Source organism: Tigriopus californicus, chromosome 1 (genome assembly GCF_007210705.1).
Source record: "Tigriopus californicus strain San Diego chromosome 1, Tcal_SD_v2.1, whole genome shotgun sequence".
Lineage (NCBI taxonomy): Eukaryota > Metazoa > Arthropoda > Copepoda > Harpacticoida > Harpacticidae > Tigriopus > Tigriopus californicus.
This window is the reverse complement of record NC_081440.1, coordinates 2173412-2179901: the sequence shown is the minus strand read 5'-3', so window position 1 is coordinate 2179901 and position 6490 is coordinate 2173412. Positions and strand designations below refer to the sequence as shown.

The 6490-nt window shown below is 42.7% G+C and overlaps 1 long non-coding RNA gene across 1 annotated transcript in view; it reads left to right on the top strand.

The window, feature by feature from the left end:
* The window catches only part of LOC131878971 (uncharacterized), a 10808-nt gene extending 4553 nt beyond the window's left edge, over window positions 1-6255 (top strand). Inside the window, exon 3 of the long non-coding RNA XR_009373079.1 lies at window positions 6039-6255. This is a non-coding gene — a long non-coding RNA (uncharacterized LOC131878971). The remainder of the gene's footprint in view (window positions 1-6038) is intronic.
* The last annotated feature ends 235 nt before the right edge of the window (window positions 6256-6490 follow it).

Sequence of the window (6490 nt, the reverse complement as noted above, 5' to 3'; positions counted from 1 at the left end):
AATGAAGTTCCAGATGTTTTTTTGTCTGATGATGGGCCGGGTTTACCGCTGCTCAATTTCTTTCATCCGTGTCTTGTGCCCGGATTCAAGTCATTACCAATCTTTTCCAGAATTTTCTGAGGAATACAACGAATAAGACCCATTGTACAGTCGTAGTGGTGGTGGTATTCGTAGTAGTAGTAGTAGTTGTTGTTGTTGCACTGGCAACTGCCAGACCAACGATCGAAGAAGGCACCATTAGGGCCATTGCATGGATGTGTGGTTCCAGAGAACATGTTCCATGCTTCACTGAAGTCTTGAGCTTATTGGAACAACCTTCACTATCAAAACGCCTCGTCGGACGGAACGTGTCTTCGCTTATCATGCGACAACTTCATAGGCCCACGTTATGGACAGTGGCTGTGGATATAAAAAGTGACCCAAATTCTGGAAAGACCCTTTGTTGGAGAAAAACGAGATTGTGCCATCCATTTTCATAGTCGTTTTCAACCAAATCGGAGCCGAGAGAAAGTGCCCGTGGAAGGAAGTGAAGAGAGAAAGACGGCTAGAGAGCTAGAGAGAGAGAGAGAGAGAGTGGCGACCATTTCAAGGTCGGGACCAACGAGCAACGAGGATTGAGGCCAAAGAAGAGAGCACCTCGAGATGGAATAGGAAGAAGAGGTTGATGACGTAGCAGAGTGGCAGAGGCGAAGAAGAGGAGAAGAGGAGAAGAGAGAATGGTTAAGAACGGTTGAGCTTCAAGGAGAAAGAGAAAGAGAAAGAGAGAGAGAGCAAGACCTTGAATAAAGGAATTATGTAGATTGATTCACGTTTTCAATTAAACCCAGACTTCTCCAGTCCTTAGAATCGAACAATGACAAGGTCCTCAATCTTCATTGGGCATAATGACGGCTTAATTGATTCATTCACTTCTCAATCTACTCACACCAGCTCTTTGTACTCTCAAGATTTGTGACAAAGAGCACTTTTGAATGGTGCCTGAATGGACCAAACTTTTTTTGTAAAACCATAGATAGGTATTCTACGAACTTGAGCTAGAGCCAAGTTATTGACCAAGAGAAGGAGAACAATCATGCTGAGTTGAGTAATTATCGATGTTAAGGCAACAGTCCATTTTTGGTGAGGGCACAAGATTAACTAATTGCAACGCAACAGAGGTGAACTATATCATATCAAAGAATAATATTCAGATAGTCCTGTCACTTTTATCTTTTTTTGAAACTCCACTCTCAAATAGAAGACGTTAGATGGCGCTTCTCGTGTCGGTACTTAGTACAATACAATGCACTGAAATATTTGTACCTGTAGGTGTATAGAAATATTCTCTTTTCGCGAACAGGATTCGAACCCGAAACAAATCTACTTGGAAGAAGGGTCTTGAACTGTGAACATAGCCTTCAGACAGCTCCTCCAGAATATGGATTTACAGTTTGAATTCAAGATGGAAACAAAAGAATGAACTTATCCAGGACTTTATTTCAAAGGGAGACAAAAGGATTCTCAACCCCATCTCACACTTACGTAAGTCGTAAGAAGCCTTAGAAATGGGGCACGTCCGAGGTCATCCTGTCGTATGTACATGTACTTTGTGAACAAGCTGAACAAGAAGTCCCACCGTACGGTATACTATACGTATTTCTTTTCTCATTACCATGTTCTTCGGTCACAGCACAATAAACCAGAGCGTATTGCATTTAATGCATGTAAGCTAGTTATTTATGCGCATAAGGAACGGGCACTCTTTGTATCATCATTTAACTTTTTTAGTTTAGTCAGTACTCAGTAAGACAGGATAATGAACGCCCAAATTGCCTCTTAATCGCGTGTCCAAAAGATACTATTTCAAGCATGCCTTTCTCTATACTAAATGCCAACAATCAGGTTTTGTTCCCATTTTGATAAATTTATGTCCAATAACAAAGCGGCCTTGGCAACATCGGGCTTAAAAACTCGGGCCTCGTCCTTGTTCTTGAGCCATCCCTTCCCCAAAGAAAGACAACCAGACTTTCGGTTGTTGATGCCAACATTCTCTCGCTTATCCCTCACGTCCTTCAAAGCTAATTCTGGATTCTATCTGCATTTTCTCCATGGATTTGGTGAGCCAGGGATTTTTTGCTGGCTCCAAAGAAGTTCCGCCAAAGTCACGCTTGAAATTTTAAGCGCATTTTCCCCGACGTTCCACAGGGTATTGGTTGGGCTTTTCTATTCTATCGACCGACCGTGGAACGGCAACTTGGACTTTGGTGGATCACGAGGTGATTTTTTTATCTCCACCGCCTCCCAAAAAAGATCTCCAATACAGCAGGCGTCAGCATATTACTCGATCGGAATTGGCACCTCGGGTATTGAAGTTCACCCCAACTTTCCCCGAAACCTTTTACGAACTTTGGTTTGAATTTCAAAACGCCATTGAGGGTGTTACTCAATCGGACCCAAGTTTCGATCCCTTCGTCACTGAAGGCTCAGCTTCCCTCTCAGTAGCTACTAGTGCTGGGGCGAGTTCGGCAAAAGACGGACTCGCACGAGTCCTCTGATTTTTTTACTTTTGACCGAACTCGCCGAGTCCGGACTCGAGTTTGACAGAGGACTCGAGTCTTTCATAAACCTCAGGTCAAGCCAAAAGACTCGACTTTCGAAATTTCAAGAAAAAAGTAATATTTTTTTTTGACAGATCCGGACTCGATTCCTTTCTAAAAGACTCGAATCCAGCCAATTCCTCCAAAATCGAGTAAAAAGCTCGAATGGACTCGGACTCGAGTCTGCACTTGACCCAGCACTAGTAGCTACGTACGGCGAAGGTTCAATATGACGCTTCTATGTTTCCTTTGGGGTTATATGGACCACTCATCTTGAAACTTGGCTCCTCAAGGCTCGTCGAGTCTTCGTTGGACTTGGAATGATGAGAGGAAATGAGACTTGTCCACGAGGAACTGCGCAAGACCAACTCTGTGCGGGTCTTGTGATTTCTTTCGCTCGGTGTCCATTGGACGGGACTAGAATATCGTCTGACAAATTGACAATTGTATCTTGACAACTCAGATGGAGAGCAAGAACGAGTGGCCAAGGCGGTGGTCTTTCCAAAGGCCAACCGAGTCCACTAGCTCATGCGAGGTGAAAAGCCTGCTCTAAAGCTTTCATTAGTACAAGAATGTGTCAATAGTGAAAGTGACTAATGTTCAACGAGAAGGAATTAATTGATATCTCCTCCATGCTTTTCCTACTTGGAACATGGAGTGTTCCAATGTCAATGACAAACTAAGGGACTTTGGCCCAAAGTTCGGGTTCTGTCCTTTCTTGTTGTATTGTCGGAATGCAGCTCGTTAATGAAAAGGACACTAATTTATTGCTGCCTCGTCAGGATCGATCTGAAGAGACATGTCCTTCTTCGTACAGCTTTAGGTCCCGCCTAAGTGAGTGTCGGGTCTGTGGGTTCCATTTGGATGGTTAGTCCCCATTCAGAGAATAGGACTAGGAAAACTATTGATGGTTCACTTCAGTGGGATATTTCTGAGTTATATATCATATTTTACGGCCCTTGCAAAGTACGGCATGAGTGTGTTGTAATGTACCATCGAAAATATTTTACTATTTTCCAACTGGTTCAGACTCCTCCAAACCAACGTGCAGTGCCTGGCTTTAATTCCGGCCATTTAAAGCCAATTCTGCGCGGGTGCACCAGGAATGGTCTCATTAAATGGTACATTCTTCTTGATGATCATGTTCTGTAATTAATGCGTGGCTCCAAAGGCCTCTTTTCTTTGTTCAAAGGGTCTGGGTAAATCACCATTTATCTTGGCTCTCTCGGCAAAATCGGAACAACTCGACATGGGATGGCATAACAAAATTCAATAACGTGCCATCGACTGACTGGATCGCTGAGGGAGCAATCACGCGAGAACTTGGGACACATGAGATCAGGGATGAGATCTTGGCTCCTCCAGTGACCGTGTTCCTTTCCCATTCCACATCTTGAGTGTGTGCCAGTTCCACTAATTTGCTTAGCATGTTTGTCCCCAATCTGAGTTGGTAATCTTTAGGGGCCGGGACTCCGAGGACGACGACGAAGTTTCCTTGATGACCTGATTCACGTTCGTTTCCCCGAGGTTTGTGTCCTCGTCATGGCTGATGGCCCGGGTCACACCTTGGGCTTTATATCCGTGGACCAATCTTGGACCACAAAAGCAACCAGTTTTCACGTTTCTGGTCCTCATTCCCAAGGACAGTTAGAGTCGAGCGAGGAATAATGTCAAGGAATGAGATATATGTGCCGACATTGTGGCCATTACACATGTACAGTGTATATGCACAGCCAACTTACGCGCCCTGATCCAAGTTTGGAACATGGCCAGACATTAATGTTCAAATGGAAATATCCCGAATTGGTTTTGCCTAGCTAATGTATGTACGTACTCTTCAAGCAAATGACTTTTATGTCTCTCTTAATGTATTTTTTCAACGATTCCAAGATGGTGTTGTAGGACCAAAACATGTAGTATGTATGAGTTTGCATCCCATCTTAATCACGAGCTTGCCCTTGAATGGTCAGTTGCCAAGAGATGTTCTAGCTTATGGGACCGGGTTCACAGCCCTTTTCACGCATCCCCCTTCTTCTAACTATTAGATCCAATTTAGAGCCATATTACATTGCTCATTATTTATGACCAAGGTCTGTCTTTGATGCCAAGGCATATTTTCTCGTTAATGGGCCCTTGTCATTTGTTCCGTCCTGCTCCTTCTGGAGGAAGCCAGACTCGTCGTCGAAAGGACGAGTCTCGCGTTCCGAGGTTGCTCATTAGTTGTCCTGATGTGGGTTCTATTTTGGGATTGGTTTCTGCTCTCTTGGAGATGTGTTCCATTGATGCTCAATCTCTCTCTCTCTCTCTCTCTTTTTTTTTCTCTGTTATGAAGGCTGAAATGTGAGGCTCATCTTTTCTAGTTTCCAAAAGCATCCGACCGTATAACAAATCCGAAGGCAACTCAATCGTGGAGCGTTTCCTGTATTTTGTTGGATAGCGAGAATCGTGTAAAGGAAAAGAAGAACATGTAGGCCATAACTCATTGTTGAGCAGTCTGAATCTCAGACTGGCACTTGATTGAGCCCCTTAAAGTACCAAAGCCCGATGCTCAATGCTCGCACCATTTCTGGCCATCTCAAAGATTTTGTCGAATATCCTTAAAAAAAAAAGAAATGAATAGTGTGATTTATTGTGTCCATCCCGATCTTATTTTAGCCAGATTTTCCTGGACACGATCAGAAATGGGGAGTAATTCTGATTTCAATTTAAGTTACAGAATTGCAATACTTTAGACATATGTTATGGTCAACTACAAACTTGATGACTATTTTTTTAAAAAATTCTGCATATGCATGCATGGCCGATTGTTCTCGAATGAAAATTAGATTTATTTTTTTTTCCAGGAAGAAAAATAACTTTTTGAGCGTAAAAATATTCAATTTTGGTTATTTTTTTGGTTGATTTATTTGGTTAGGATGAGCATTGCTTGAGATATAATGTTAAATTAATAATTGGAGATTTTTCAGGAGAAAATTGCAGTTGTCATGTTTTAAAGATGTATTTTTGGCACTTGATAGTTATCTTTTATGTCTTCTTAGGCTGCAACTGAAAGTGATAACCTTTTTGATAAAGAGACAAATGTGAGTGTTAATTGCCGCGTAAACAAATCATCTTTGGACAGGTCAATTTCGAGTATGAAAATAGGTTGCACGAATAAGAAACACACTTCCATATTCAGCTTTGGGCATTGCTATTCTGAAGGAACAGGCAATAGGTGGAGAAAAACATTTTGTAAAGTGAAGAAGTTGATTTTTACACAGTTGCCCCAAACTCAACAGTCTTCGTTAAAATCTAAGAGGGCTTCGGATGCAATATCAAACTAAACCCCTTAAACCCTAACTTTTACGCACTTTTGACTCCATCTGCTACAGAAGTGTTTTCAACATTACATTATCTGCCAATCGGGTACGTTGGCCACATATAAAAGACACTCGCACTCATATTATATTATGCCCTTTTCAGTGTTGCCAAGAGCACATCATGAAATTCCGTCCGAATGAACGCTTCATGTCCACGTCTGACCAACTTTACCTTGGTCCCAAGAGGCCTCCCTGCTTGAGCTGAACTGTCCGTCCAACGAAAAGAGTCTCGGAGATGGTGACATTCTGTGAATGAGGAGGAATGAACAATATCTTACATGAACGCTATGGTTCTTCCCTGTTTGGTCCAACATGATGGAGTGCCCTAACATGAGTTCGTTCCATTCCTTCATTCCTTCATGCCTCTTTTCGTTTTCGTATCCTGTGTGTATCCTCCATTTCCATCTGCGAGACATCTCGGCGGCACCCTATCTCAGCAATTTGGAGAAATGTGTCGGGTATTTTAGAGGTAATGGCTTGAAAAGGCCTCGTTGAAGACCTTGGGCATGACCCCCATTGACGAGAGTTGTCAGACTTTTTTGTGAACCAGAAAAC